We start from the raw sequence: 14,758 nt of genomic DNA, 5'->3' as shown, positions 1-14,758 counted from the left end.
ACAAACTCCTTTAGGGCATTTGTCACTCCTGGCAACAACCTCGTTCCCTAAGTGAGCAGTGTTTTGGACCCTTTGCCATCCCAGAATAGTGCCCTCCCTGAAACCCAAATGGGCCCAGGGACAGTCACGTGTCCTGTACAAGCCCGGTTTTGTACCCGGCTATGCCCCTTCCTGGGCTGCACAGGACAGTGCATCATGGTAAACCCGGTCCCTCGGCACACTTTCTGACGTCCCCGAGCATCCCCCACTCCCCTCCAGATGGGTTACCCACTCACAAGGCATAGTCTTGGAGGGAAGCGTCTGCCTTGCTTTCTGCTGGGTCTATGATCTTAGACTGTTCTCTTTTCTAAAGCCCCCAAGTCAGTTTCCTTCCACCGATGCCACTTGTTCCCTCACCTGTCTTCCTTGCTCTCTCCCTACGGGCATCTAACTAGAACTAAGGAGGTGTTCTATTTCTTTCTAGTTTCTGTGAACAGTTCCCACTTCCCAGACTATAGGGACTTCACCAGGAGGCCACTTCTCCACCTCTCCCCTCACTGTCCTAGGGCATCTGAGAAGATGACACGAGCGGGTTCACCCCCACCTTATGGGGTCCTCCCCACATTCAGATCAAGGACCTGGGGTAGGTCCCTTCTTTCCCCTGGACAATGTCTTCACATAAAAATTAGAGAGAGGGGCGGTGCATGGGTGACTCAGTGGGTTAAAGCCTCTGCCTTCAGCGCAGGCTGTGATCCCAGAATCAAGCCCTGCATTGGGCTCTCTGCTCAGCAGGGAGTCTGCTTCCCCCTCTCTGTCTGCCTGCCTCTCTGCCTACTTGGGATCTGTATGTCAAATAAATAAATAAAATCTTTTAAAAAAAATTAGAGAGAGGAATCCTCCTCTCATTCCCTCCTCTCTCCTGCCTCATAAAAAGATGTAAACAGTACGATGTTTCAGATAAAAAAGCTTTAGCAGGAGAGAAAACAAAAGTGCAGCGGGCCTCCCCTACCCACCCCCAACCTCAGGCCAGTGGTCTCTCTCACCTCACATAACCGTCTGGTTTCAGAGGAGTGATGGAATCTCCAGTCAGCAACTCTCTTTCCTCAAAACACAATTGTTAAAAAAAAAAAAGTAACCATGCATAGTGATGGATTTAACTAGACTTACCATGGTGCTCATGTTGCAATATATTCATACATCAAATCATTAGGTTGTACACCTGAAACTAATATAATGTTACATGTCAATTATAGCTCAATTAAAAAAAAAAAATCGGTACAAGAGCCACCTGGGTAGGCCGCTCCAGGCCTGTGGGAATTCGAGACTCTTTGAAGACTCTGAATCCACACCCTCATCTTGGCTGTGTTAATTCAGCCATAACTCTTCAGAATGTACAGAGCCCCCATGCTCCCCTGATAGCATCACCACGAACATTTTAATTTTGGTTTAGAGACTCACAAGCTCTTCATTGTCTCTGGACAGCCGCGCCTGCCCGAGTCCCCAATTAGGGGTGACCGAGGTCTCCTCCTCTCCACCCCGCCACCCCCGACAGCTCTTGATGTTCCTTCCCAGTCACTGAGCAAATGAAGCAACAAGACAGTCCCCACTCTGACCCCCACCCATCCCACCACACCCCCCACTCACCACCTGATTACCTCTCCCTCCCCTGGCGTCCCCTCAGCCAGCCAGGCCACGCCCACCCTGGCACTGGATCCCAGCCCCTCCCCCTCCCAGGACTCTCAACAGTTGTCACCCACATCACCTTTGTGCCCTTGACTGGGTTGTTTCAACAGCACACACAGCCTGATATTTCTCACACACACACACACACACACACACACACACACTCACGCCCCACTTCTCCATAGGCTGTCTTCATGAGCTCTACCCAATCCTTTCCACCAGCCTGCTCCAACGAGGCCCTCACCTCACAGGCCTTCAGCTCGCTGGTGACTTCTCTGCCTGCTACTGTTCTCAGTCCCCACAGACTTCACACAGGATGGGATCCCGCTGATCACTCCCTCCTTGAAAATGCCGCACTTAGGTTCTGAGGCAACCTTACCTCAGGGACTGCTCCTTATCTGTCTCAAAGCTTTGCAGGTTAACTCAAGGCCCTGGAAGCCAGCCGCCTGATTATGCAAATGAAGTTTCATTGACGAGAGTCACACTCATTCATTTACCTGGTGTCTGTGGCTGCTTTCCTGTTGCAACTGGCAAAGCAGACTCAGGGCAGCAAAGACCATACGGACCGGAAAGTTTAAAATATTTACTCTCTGACTCTTCAACAGAAAGTTCACCAATTCCTATTCTAGATCTTTAAGTATTGGGGTTCCCAGAATTCAGTCTCTGTAGCTCCTTTCTGCACGTATTCTCAAGGTTACCTCATCTGGCCCCGTACCTTAAATATTATCAATATACGGACACCTCCCAAGATTTTTCACTAGCATAGACTTCTTCTCTGAACCCTACACTCATAACCCAACTGACTAGCAGGCATTTCCTTTGGACGTCTAACCTCTCCCCAAACAAAATTCTCACCTCCTGTGTTCGTCCCTTCCACGGACTTTTCTATCTCATCCCAAATGCCTTGGAAATCATCTGTGAACCTTCTTTCTTTCAAACCCTACATTCAATCCATCACAAAATCCACCTTCAAAACATACCCAGAATCTGATTGTTCCTCACCTTCCCCCCACCCCCCCAACTACTACCACTAATCCAAGCCACCACCCTCTCTGGCCAGGGTCATTGCCTCCACACAGCTCTCCCATAACATGCTCTCAGGGCATGCACCCAGCAGCCAGAGCAATCCCTTTAAATCATATACTGTGTTATGCCTTTGCTCAAAACTTTCCAGGGGCTTGACGAAGCTCACCTTGGCCTCATGGCTACATCTAACCCTCCCCCCCACCACGGTATCTCCAGCTGCAGGATCTCTCCTGGCCTGCACTGCCCTTCCCTCAAACATCCTCAAGGGTCACCCTCCACCGCCCTGGGTCCCTGCTCTGGTGTTGCTTTGTCACTGACACCCTCCTGGACACTCCCTCCCCACACACTGTACCCGTTCCCTTGCTCTCCCTCATTTTCCCCCATTTTACATCTCGGCCCTCCTACAAACTGATTTCTTTGTTTGCCATCTGTCTCCCCTCACTGGAATAGCATCTTGGGGGGGATGGGGGACTGGATCAGTTTTGTCCACTAACTGTGCCCTAAAACCTTAGAGCTGTGACTGTCCATTCTCATTATTTTGAGCAATGAATAAGCGAACACAGAACATTTCAGAAGCTCACATTCCTGCTCAGGAAACTGAAGGATGAGGGAGAGAAGCCCATCATTTCCGTCACAGTGAAATCAAAGAGCAGGGCCAGCCTCAACTTCTCCCAGCCCTGCAGCCTGAGGCATCCCACATGGACCTATCGCAGGGAATGGACAAGTTACTGGGTCCCCAGCGACAAGGGGCCTGCCGGCCAGCTGCTCCCCACACCTCTCTGCAGAGCCTTCTGGAAACCAGGAGGAGGCAGGATGGAGAAACAGACAAGGGGCTGCTCTGGAGGCAGAAGGACCTCCCCTTTCCCTCTCCTAGACCCCCAGGGCCATCGGGCCTGGAGCGGCAGGGGCAAGCCAGCCGGTGGCACAGCTGACAACACCAGGCTGCCATCCAGCACTGGCAGCTGTGTGAACTGTGCCTGCCTCGGGGTCCTCTTCAAAATGAGGCTGATGACCACAGGTTCAAAAATTTGAAAAGGGGGACGCCTGGGTGGCTCAGTGTGTTGAAGCCTCTGCCTTCGGCTCAGGTCATGTGGGATCGAGCCCTACATGGGGAATCTCTGCTCAACGGGGAGTCTGCTTCCTCCTCTCTCTCTGCCTGCCTCTCTGCCTGCTTGTGATCTCTGTCTGTCAAATAAATAAATAAAATCTTTAAAAAAAATTTTTTTTTGAAAAGAAAGGATAGTCTCGGACTCTTTTTCCTTTCTTATTTATGTCTCGTCACACTTAAAAATCTACAATTTAGGAGCACCTGGGTGACTCAGTCATTAAGCCTCTGCCTTCATCTCAGGTCATGATCCCAGGGTCCTGGGATTGAACCCCACGTCGGGCTCCCTGCTTCTCCCTCTCTATTCCCCCTGCTTGTGTTTGCTCTGTCGCTGTCTCTCTCTCTCTGTCAATAAATAAATAAATAAAATCTTTTTTAAAAAATCTACAATTTAGAACAGCTTCTGCTTCTGCTTTTTCACTGTGCTAGAAGTTGCTCCCTCGTTTCCAAACACCGCGCTTGAGTCACCCACCTCCTCCCCACTCTGCTCCCTTTTTCTTTCTTTTCCCTTTGGCTCATCATGTTTCCTTCCTCTTCATATATTTTGAAAACCCTAAGTTCCAGGCAGACAGAGGAGGGCTGGCAGAATAGGAAGCGACGAACTGCCCCTTCCTGTCTTCTGGAAGCCTATAGGGCAATTTCATTTTCAGTGAGAGCAAAATCAAGAGAGCCAGTGAGAAGGAGGGAACCCATAGGAAAACTCCAACCCATTACCTCCTCTCTCCCGGTGGCATTGCCCGAGCTTATTACACAGGAGGGATTCTGAAAAATGAAAAAGCCTGGGATGAGGGAAACGCACAGATCCTCTCCCCATCATCTCCTGACCAGCCACACAGCCCCTCAGTGGCCTACAACATCGCATGCCGTTTCTTGGCTCCGGATTGCCACTCACACCAAGAAGGTCCCTTCTCTGTCCCAAACGCCCTCATCCTTCAGGGCTCAGTTCCCTCATCCTCCATGAGCCTCTCATGGGCACCCACCTTTCTCAGCACCCACTGGACTCGGGCTCACAACAGGACTCAGCTGAATGCACCGTGTTCTGGAAGTCCCTTCATGTCAACCAAGTCACCAAATACCCACCAGGGCCACACGGGTGCTATGGCCCAACCCGGTGGCACCCAGGACATGTAGCCAGCAAGAAACCCTTGTCAGTTATGAACAGGGCGGTGTCTCTGAGCAGAAAATCTGATTTGTGCCATGCTGGCTCTCCTGCCCATTGCCCATACAAACTGAGGCAAGTGGCTTTGCCTTTCCAAGTCTCAATTTCCTCCCAGGCACAATGGGGAGAAAGACACTTGCCCCATCCGCCTCTGAGGCTTGCGCATACAAAACACCATACAAATATGCATTATTATTAAAGTAAATAGGGCAGCAAATCAGCCACATGGACCACACCACTCCTCATCCAGCCCTACGTTTTAGTAGGCGTCTCCAGTCTTCCCAGATAAGCCTGTGAAAGCCCCAGGGAGGTGCCCCTCAGAGCTGCCCCCTGCCCTGCTGAGGGAAAGTGCCTCGGAGAGCCTCCACGCAGCCTGGGCACACACCAGGGAGCCAGGCAGCCGTGACTTGCACAGAGAGCAGGACTCTCAGGCTGCCCAGAGTTTATGCAACAAAGGAAAGCACGGGGAGGCAGGGGGAGCAAGAGCCTCTGGAAAACCAGCCACAAATGAGGCACTCGGCGAGGAAGCCAAAGGAGGAGGGCACCGCTGGAGACCCTCCGCACCCAAAGTCACTCCTCTAAATGTGATAGCTGTCGGGAGCTGTCAGAGCAGTCACTCGGTCTTAATTACTAAGTGAATTAAGCAGAAGGCATGGCTTCTGGGAAGGAGGGGAAGGTGGCTCCACACCTTCCTGCTGGAAACCTGCCAGCTATCCTCAGTAGCACAAAAAGCTCTACAAAACCGCCCGCTCCAGACTGGGAGCGTGGACTCAGACACCCAAGTTCCGTGTCACTTAGCTCTGCCACTCACTGGATTTGTGACCCTGACCCTGACCGTGTCACAGCCTCTCTGAGACTCAACTTCACTCAGGACGTCTGCAGATGGGTGTGAAGCATGCAAACACACCACCTAAAGGCGAAGCTGGGTCTGACCACTGAAAGGAACAGGGCTGGCAATGTGTGTGGAAGGGGAAGGATGAAGGAGGAAGGAGCAAGCCTGCCCAAGCCCCCAGCCAGTGGTCACCCTTCCCAGCCAAGAGATCCCACATTCCCAACATCAGAAGCCAACTTCGGGCAGGGGAGCCCAGGCTGCACGGCCTTTGCGCATTTATCTGATCTCACTGCATGGACTGAGGTCACCTGGCCGGCTGCCTTATGACTTTTAGGGAGCCAGATGGAGCCAGACACTTGCTACATGTATAGACGTACAGTCCCCGCTCCAACATTTGTAGTTTGAATAACTGATTTTAAAAGAGTGCTTCTCTTCACTATAAGAAATTTGGAAAATATAGAAAAGTTTAATGAAAGAATCAGATGTTTCCTAAAACCCGGACATCACCACCATTATCACTCTGATACATTGTATTCCATTCTATTTTTCATGACTTGTATCTCTTTTTTTTTTTTACAAAATTCTATTTATACCTGTTTACTTTTAGACCTTTATTGACTTAATATATATTATTAGCATTTTCCCATATTCTTATGTATTATCTAATGTAACTTTAATAGCTTCCTTGATTTCCATTTTATGGATGAGCCATATTAGATTTAATTAATCCCCCCATACAATGTTTTGTTATAATGAATAATGCTGAAAGGAATATCCTTGATTAGAACTATTTTGCACAGCTCTGATTATGACTGTAGGATAAGTTCCTAAAAGAGGAATTGCTTGCTGGTTTAGAGGGTATATTTTTGCGATATGTCTCCCGTGTTTTCAAATGATCTTCCCACCAGCTAAGTCTGCAAATGTCCACGATCCTGGCATTCATAACAACACAGGGTGTATCGTTTTCATTTTTGCTCATCTGGCAGTGGATAATGGTATCTTATTTCTAATGTAATCTTATAATTATCAGAGAAGTTGGACACTTATACATCTTTTTCTGGACATTTGCATTTCTTTTCTCTTTGTTTGAACTCCCCCTTCACATCCTTTGCCTACTCTTCTATCAAGGGACAGACTGATTTTTTAACAATAGATGGGAAGAGATTTAGTTCATAGCGGTCTTTGCTGACCCTGTCCCTGTGTTTAACAATCCCTCCATTAAGGCATTAATGCTAATGTCTAGCTGATATCCTTTCCCTGTGGTTGAAACCCATCCGCTCCCATCCTGTGTTCAGTGGGGCCATCGCTCTCTTTCTCTCTCTCTCATCTACCCATGTGACCTTTCCTTGTCACCTGTCAGCTTCTCCTTCAGGGGATGAAAAATTCCTCTTCATTTTCACCTGACTGAGGATAACTTAGGAAGTCAAAGTGTCACCCTGTGATGCTGTCCCCTCCTCTTCTCCCACTGCCAAGGTCTTCCTTCCTCCCTCATCGCTGCTCACCTGGATGGTAGCAAATGACATGGGGACCAGCCCTTGAGCCCAGCCTCGCCTCTCCCAAACCTCACCCCCACCCTCCATTCCACAACTCCGGTGTCCTCAATGCAAATGGGACTGCCTTTTCCTGCCTAAAACCTTCTGCTCCTCAGTGTGGCCAGCTGGTCCTTCCCCACCTGGGTATACTCCCACCCCCCTCCCTCCCGCTCCCCAAAAACATACCTCATGTGCTCAGATACAGCAACACCCAAGTATTACTCAGAGTGCTCTGACACACTGTGCTGTTTCATACTCCTGAGACTTGCCGGCATGGCCACCCTCCTCCTCACCCCCCCTCACCCCCGCATCCACCTGGTAGGATCCTACTTACTTCCCAAGTCCCTGTCCGGTGTCACTCTCTCCAGGAGGCCTCCCCCGACCACACCAAGTAAGGGTAAGCCTGCCCATGTGTTCCCTCCAGCTTCTCTCTATGCATGTGGGTTCTTTCACCTTCCAGGAAAGATGCTGCAGCCCCTTGGCTTTCTGTCCTTTCTTGTGCTCTCCCCACCTCCCCCCTGCCTCCTGTCCCTCAGCTTCCCCAGCTCTCTCCACCCTTCAAGGCTGTCACCCCCCGCCCCCCCACCCCCGGCAGCCAGGCCTTTGGCGCCCACTGTGCCCTCTTCCCCTTTGGCTCCTCAGACACACAGAAGGCTTGGCTGCCTCGGAGGCCAATGGTCCTCCCTGGCAACTTCTCACAGGACCAGGACCATGCCTATCCCGTTTCACATGAACTCCCCAGTGCCCGCCTCAGCACTGCGCACAGTGCTCAGCATGCCTTTGTCAGCACAGAGACGTGCCTCTGGACACCTCCTTGCCACAGTGTGCAACATCCCTGGGTCTCCCCGAAGGGTCCTCCCAGGGGGCTCCAAGCACACCCAACAGATCTGTCCGGCCCGTAATGAATCAAGTCTGGCCGGAAGGAATGTGGAATTTCAGCCCCACGTCATAGAAGCTTCTCTCAGAAATGAGAATCTGAAGGCAATTCCAAATCCTGTTTTGTTTTTGTAAAGGTAACTGGTGATGGAAGGGCCTTATCCGGATCCTGTGCATGCTGTGGACCTCTCCTTTCATTCGTCCGACCAGGAGCTGAAACTAGATGTCTCAAGTCTGTCAGCTCTGTGCGATTCAGATTGAATAATATTTTTCCTATCTCTCCTCCTGCTCCTCCTCCTGCTGTCCCCAATCCCTTCTTTTCTGTTCCCATGTCCGGCAGGCACTCTCCCAGCCCTGGCTTTGCGGCAGCCCTGCCCAGTCACCCACTGAGGGGAAGAGTTTGCTGCATAAATCAGGGAAGGTCCCTACCTTCACACCGTGCTCAGGAAGGGCACTCCATAAACTCTGCTTAACGGAGGGCAGGTGTCCCTGTCTCCACCATCGGGTCAGAGAAAAATTAGGAGCCCAGAAAAAGTAAATGGTCTATTCAATTTGGAAGCAAGAGAAAAAAATGAGCTACAAAGCAAATAACATGGACTGAAGGGTTGGAAGACCTCGGTTCGGGTCCTGGCTCTGCTGTCGGGTCAGGGCGTGAGGACACCAAAGCCCGCCCCCTCTCTGGGGCTCATTTGCCACATCGGAAATGAAAGATTAGATGTGAAGAGAGCCTTGAGCAGCAGACAGGCTCTGCCAGTCAAGGCGGTACCTGGAGGGACATGTGGGCTGGCCACACCCCTCCCTGCCTTCCCGGGGACTCTGGCTCTCAGCCACTTGGATAGCCTCAGAGCAAAGGTGAGGTTCCTGAGAAACCACAGAGGGCCACCGCCCCCCACTCCTCCTCCTCCTCCTGCAGCAAGGGCCAGGATCCCGGGACCAGACAGCCCCTCCTACAGTCTCCTCACAGCGCTCCGCCTCCTCCTCCAGCTGAATCTTCTGCTTATCCATTTCCTAAAGATCATCACGGAGGCTCCACAACCTTCCCTTTTTAACAACTCTTGCTGACGGAAAATTCTTCCTCATACCTAATCTAAGTCCATCTGCTGCAATTTCTGTCTATTTTCTCTCGTTCAATCCTACTGGAGATGGAGAACAGCTGGTCGCCATCCTCCATCCAGCATCCCTTCCTAAACCAAAATCAGTTATTACATCACCCCTCAGCCTGTTTCTCCTGTGGCGGAGCAGCCACCATCCCTCTGACCTGCCCTCATGGATTCCAGCTCTGACTGCGTCCCTGGGCTCTGTGGCCCACATTAGAGCCCACGCCGCAAGCTCCGGGTCCCTCAGAAGCTCCACCATCCCCAGCTGGATCTAGGATTCCAGCAGCAACATCCAGAGAGAACGACAGAGCAGAAAGGGGATCCGTGAGAAGGTCCGAGCCCCTAGCTCTACATATGAAGAAACTTGAGGTCAGAACAGGCAAAACAGGTGCAGTGCCCAAGGTCACAGCTGAGGGATCTGGTTCCGAGTGCTAGACGCCAAATATTGCCAGCGAAACCCCCGAGTGACTGCAGCATGTCCTTGACCGGGTGAGAGCAGGACCAGCCTTCACTGAAAAACAAAAGTCCACAACTGCCCAGACACTCCCCACCCAATTCCACCTTCTGAACCCCGAGGCAGATGTCTGCGACTCCACTGTGAACAGCTTTGACTTCCATTAAGAACTCAAACACTTCTGTCAGTGGCAACACTCTTCACTATTTACACCTTAGTAAGAATAAGGAGATTTGATCCTTTCTAGCTCTGGAGAGAGAGAGATTTAGGGGTAAGAAGGGAACAAAGAACAAAGGGACTTGGAGAATGACAGGTGCATTTCACGACTGGCTAATGTGTCCAAGGTCAGTCCTATGCGTGGGGCTGAGGGTGGGTGGGCATCAGAAAGCAGAGCAGCAGGGGTCCTGCTGTTCGAGTCCCTGGGCATCTAACAGTGTTCAAAACCCTCCACCCTGGCTCTCTCATGAGGGGTGCCCCCTCAGGCGCTCTGGGGAGGTCTCATGGAACAGAACATGGAGAAGCATTTGCCTCACGGCTCCTGCAGGGCAACTCCATAGGCATCCTAGAATTCTTGACTCCCCCTGGCTAACCATTCTAGAAGTGAAGTGAGCAGGGTGTCGAAAATTGAATCTCAACTTCTAGGCTGCCCTTAAGTGACAGGAAGGAAGAATCAAAAGGGAAGGAAGAAGGAGAGGCATGTATCAGATTAAGTAAGATCGTTCAGTGTGCAATAGACCCGAGTGGGGAGGAAGGAAGAGGGGGTGTGTGTATAAGAAAAAGTGAGTCCGGTGAAGTATTTGTTAATAATTTGGGCTGTGAAATTTTCCCAAGAGTGAAGAGGGAAAATAACCCTGTGTGGTGAGGACATTTCAGAGATTTCAAAACAGCTTTCACCCTGTGATGAAAAAAGAAGCACCAGGCTCCAATCTCTTCACCTTTCAGGTGTGATGGGGATACTCCAGACTATTTTAAACCTCCAGACACACACCCCCAGAACAACTGGGAGGTTCAAGCATTCACTCAAGAGAAAAAAGAAGACATCTCAACAGGATTCACAAAAACACCTAACACAATAAACGTACTTATTTGATTTCCCCAAAAACCGCAAAATTAAATTTTAAAATAGAAGGACTAAAAGGTCCTTCTCAGATAAAATGTTCCTATGTTTTGAACCCTATTTTCAGGGGACAGTTTTCTTTAACAGCAAAATTGGCACAAAATGATGAGATCAAGGTAGGTTGGTGAAGAGATTATTTACTGAAGTGTTTATGATGAGAAGAGATGACAAGAAAGAGAACAGAAAAGTAAGGAAGGGACTTTTACTTGCCAGGTAAGTCACCCAGGGCTTTTGAAAGCAGAGACAGGCAACCCCACTCAGCACAGTAGTTAAGAGAGAGAAAGCCTAGTTCCCCAACTGGGGAGAGGAGAAAATGCTAGAACTACGGCTGGTGCTTGCCAGGGTTCTGGCGAAAGCTACCATGTTCCGTGAAATGACGAAGAGCAAATTTAATTTTCCGAGCACCAATCAGTCCCTTCACACACAAACAGGCACCATGCTTCGCAAGGAACCAATCAGCCTAACACCAGAGACTGAATTCTCCAAAGTGGATCCCAGCGGCGGGGCTGGATCCTGGATCTCATGCCCCATCCAAGGTGAAGTGGCACGGGTGGTGTTTTGCATTTCATCAATTATTCTTCAGCTCCCATTATGCTTTTTTTAGTCTAGAGTTGTTATTTTAACGATCTTTGTTCCAAATGAGGAACTACAAGGAAGAGGAATGAGGAGGAGGGAGAGGACAAGGCAAGGGTTCCTCCGTGTCCCACTTGCACTTCTCAACACTCCCTCTGTCCCTCCCCCCACCCTGCCTTTTTCCTCTCCTGGGCATGAGTCACCATTCAGGAGCTGGTTTAAAAGCCTTACTTTGAATGTCCTCTATCATGATAGAAATCTAGCAGATCAGCATCAACTGAAAAGACCCTCAATTTTCGCTACCAGTTTTTTGGTTTGAGGCACCTCTGAAACTCAAAAGCATTTTCTAGTTTTGTTATCGCCTTCTAGAAAAACGAAGTGCCCCCTCTCACACTCCCCCCCCCCCCCACCTGCTGGGTGCCACCTCTCCTGAGCTCTCTGGGGGTCCCATGCCCTAGACAGACCACAGGGGAGAAGGTGTGTAGCCAAATTCACCCCAACAGCAGACAAAAGCTCCACGTCCACTCCAGGCTCCCAAACAAAAAGGCATAATTTGTAGGACTGCAAGTTTGTTCTGTTTACTGTCAGACAACATGTGCAGAAGAGAAAGCTGACTGTATCCTGACCCAAAAAACAAACAAACAAACAAAAGTGAGGCAGCTGTTTTTTTCATCAATGTGAGTACATCTTCAACTATAAGGACTCCCCCCTGAAACAGCTTCCTAAAGGAGGTGGAGGACCTGTTGTGGCCCTTAAAGAAAAGAATTAAAAGCTAAAAGTGATTTGTGGAGCCAGAGAAGGATGCCTGTCATCCGCATCTCAGCAGGAAGGGTGTCATAGGGACCAGGGGTTGCTGGAGGATGTCTCTCCCAGGATATTCACTTCTTGTCAGGACTGGGACTTGAACTCACCAGCTTCAGGACTAGGATAGAAATCAGGGTGAGGCAATTCACCTGACTTCCCTCAAAGCCCCAGGGACTTGTAGGATGGGTCCTGGACTGACAGCTCCAGAGCATCCAGCAGGTTTAGAGGCACACCTGGTGAAGGGCTGTAGGGCGTTCAAGTAGGAGCTGCCTGTGTGCGTCAAAGCTGGCAGGAAGTTCAAGACCAAGCACATCACCTTTCTCTCCATGGGGACCTCGCTTCCTAGGACGCCTAGCTAACACCTCCCATTCGCAGACACTCCAGGAAAGGAGTTTCCCCCAGACCCAAAAGTGGGTCTCAGAGCAAGTAAGGCCCTTGTGGTCCTGCAATTTAGAATGCATACGGGTGTTTCGAGGCTGAACCAGCTGCTGACCGTGGCAAGCTTTTTGCTTGAAGAGCAATGATCAGAAATGGTGTGGATGGAGGTTCCTGCACCCTCTGGGGCACAGATGTACCTGCACACTTAAACAGAGGCAGCCCCTAGGGGTCAGCTCTCTGTCTCTTACAGCCATTGGTGTGTTCTGCCCTGAACGGCCCTTCTCTGATAAGGGTGTAACCTTCACAGGGGATACCATTTAGCTCCGTCCCCTTTATTTCAGGACACACCAAGCCCGGACAGTCTTCCAGTTTTCAGGAGCTAATCAATTAAGTAATTTCTTTTCCTCTGAGAACTGTTCTGTCAGTTTCTCACCAAGTTGGGTGGTACATAAATGCCCATCAGGTCAAACAGGACAGCCACCCACACCCCGGGAAATTTCTTTTCCCACCAAGAAAAAAAAAAAAAAAAAAGAACGGAGACCGAGTGGGCAAAAGGGTAGGAGGGAAGAAGGAGACAGAAGTTTGGGGAAGGACTCAAGTTGAAGGTCACGGTAGTTGGGGGAAGGCAGGTCAAGGTAACGGAAAGGGGGCAGACCCTCTGGCAGAAAACCCCACCAACCATTTCTCAACATCAGCCTCCCAGTGCTGGGTTTGCCAGAAAGCAGCACATCCAACAGCCTTCACCCAACAAACCTGAATTTACACCCCAACCGTGCAGTCACCCGAGCCCCATCCCAGACCTATTTCCACAGACCTGAGCGCAGCGAATTGAGAGAGGAGTAAACAAAGCCAGTTTAGACAGCGCAGAAGTTTTCTCAATTGTCAGCTTGTTTTCATCCCAACAAAAGACGGTGAATTCCCACCTTTGTCGCGTTCTCTCCCCTAAACTTTTCTTTCTGCAATCCCTCTACATCTGCTACCCTGCCAGCCGCTGAGAATGGCCCCGCCGAGGAGCAGCACCCCCCGGGACGCAGGCAGGAGTACCTTTTCCGCGGAGCGGAGGGGCGGGGGTCCAGAGGCTCGCTGCCCTGCCGAGCCGTGGAAGGATGCTGTCGGGATGGAGCACGCTGACGATTACGCGTCCCTGCCTCTGCGACCAGACCTTTCGGCAGCTCGGCCCAACTGTGCTAGCGATGCACTTAGCAATTATCTGCTGGCGCCGACGCCCCGCCCTCTGCTCCTGCGATTGGCTCTCGAGTCCCGGGCAGGACTGCATTGGTTTCAGCAGACCTCACTCATTGCTTTGGCTCCTACTATTATCTAAGCCATCAAAGGAAATAATTCCATGTTTCATTGACAACCTGTAAGGCTCTCCTCGGGGCCCGGGGTGGGGGCAGGACGGGGAGTCCAGTGGAGAGAGGAGGGGAGAGTAGAGAAAGTGGGGGTGGGGGGGAGGGGGGAGAAGGAGAGCTCCCGAGAAGGGGTGGGGGGTGAGAGAGAGAGAGAGAGAGAGACGGAGCTATCAAGCAATCAGATTCTTGCTCCAGCATTTTAACTTCCACAAAACAGAGCCCATAGCAACAATTTTCTGGCCTTATTTTTCCCCCAACTGGTGAATGTTCCTGAGGGCAGAGAGAAATAGAACAGTGGGGTTTCTGCCTGTGTCAGGCTCTGAAAAACAGAGCAAGGTAAGAGCTGAAGGAATTTAGTGATGTTTTTCCCGGGGCCACCCTGGAGGGCATGTGAAGGTCATTTTAGATTATTTGGGGGAACATATTAAGCGCCCTCACTGGACTTTGCCCATCAGTTCCTTCCCTCACAGTCCCCCTAAATCCCCAAAGGAAGACAATTTCCCTTTGCAGCCGATTCAGAGTCTCAGAAGAGCTGTTCTCCAAGTCAGTGAGAGTCTGGAATTCCTCACTGTTCTTGCTGGGAGGTCCAGAGAGACAGGCATTCCAGAGCTCACCATTCTGTTGAACCCCCACTTTTGCTTATTCTGACCTGGCTTCAATTAATGGTTTAGATTTGTGTCATCAGTCAAAGCAAGGGGAGAGAGGAGAAAGAACTCAAGGGGTGGGGACAGCCTAAACGCTTTCTCTTGTTCAACAAAAATTCATAACCTCAAGTTTTGACCTATATTTCC

The 14,758-nt window shown here is 50.5% G+C and overlaps 1 protein-coding gene across 1 annotated transcript in view; it reads right to left on the bottom strand.

The window, feature by feature from the left end:
* The window catches only part of ZMAT4 (zinc finger matrin-type 4), a 358,266-nt gene extending 344,488 nt beyond the window's left edge, over positions 1-13,778 (bottom strand). Inside the window, exon 1 of the mRNA XM_045986974.1 lies at positions 13,660-13,778. The gene's annotated coding sequence lies outside the window, so the exon portion shown is untranslated. The remainder of the gene's footprint in view (positions 1-13,659) is intronic.
* Positions 13,779-14,758: the final 980 nt, after the last annotated feature.

This window comes from Meles meles, chromosome 2 (genome assembly GCF_922984935.1).
Source record: "Meles meles chromosome 2, mMelMel3.1 paternal haplotype, whole genome shotgun sequence".
In the NCBI taxonomy this organism is placed as follows: Eukaryota; Metazoa; Chordata; class Mammalia; order Carnivora; family Mustelidae; genus Meles; species Meles meles.
Note: the sequence above shows the minus strand (reverse complement) of the source record. Positions and strands in the feature narration are given on the sequence as shown.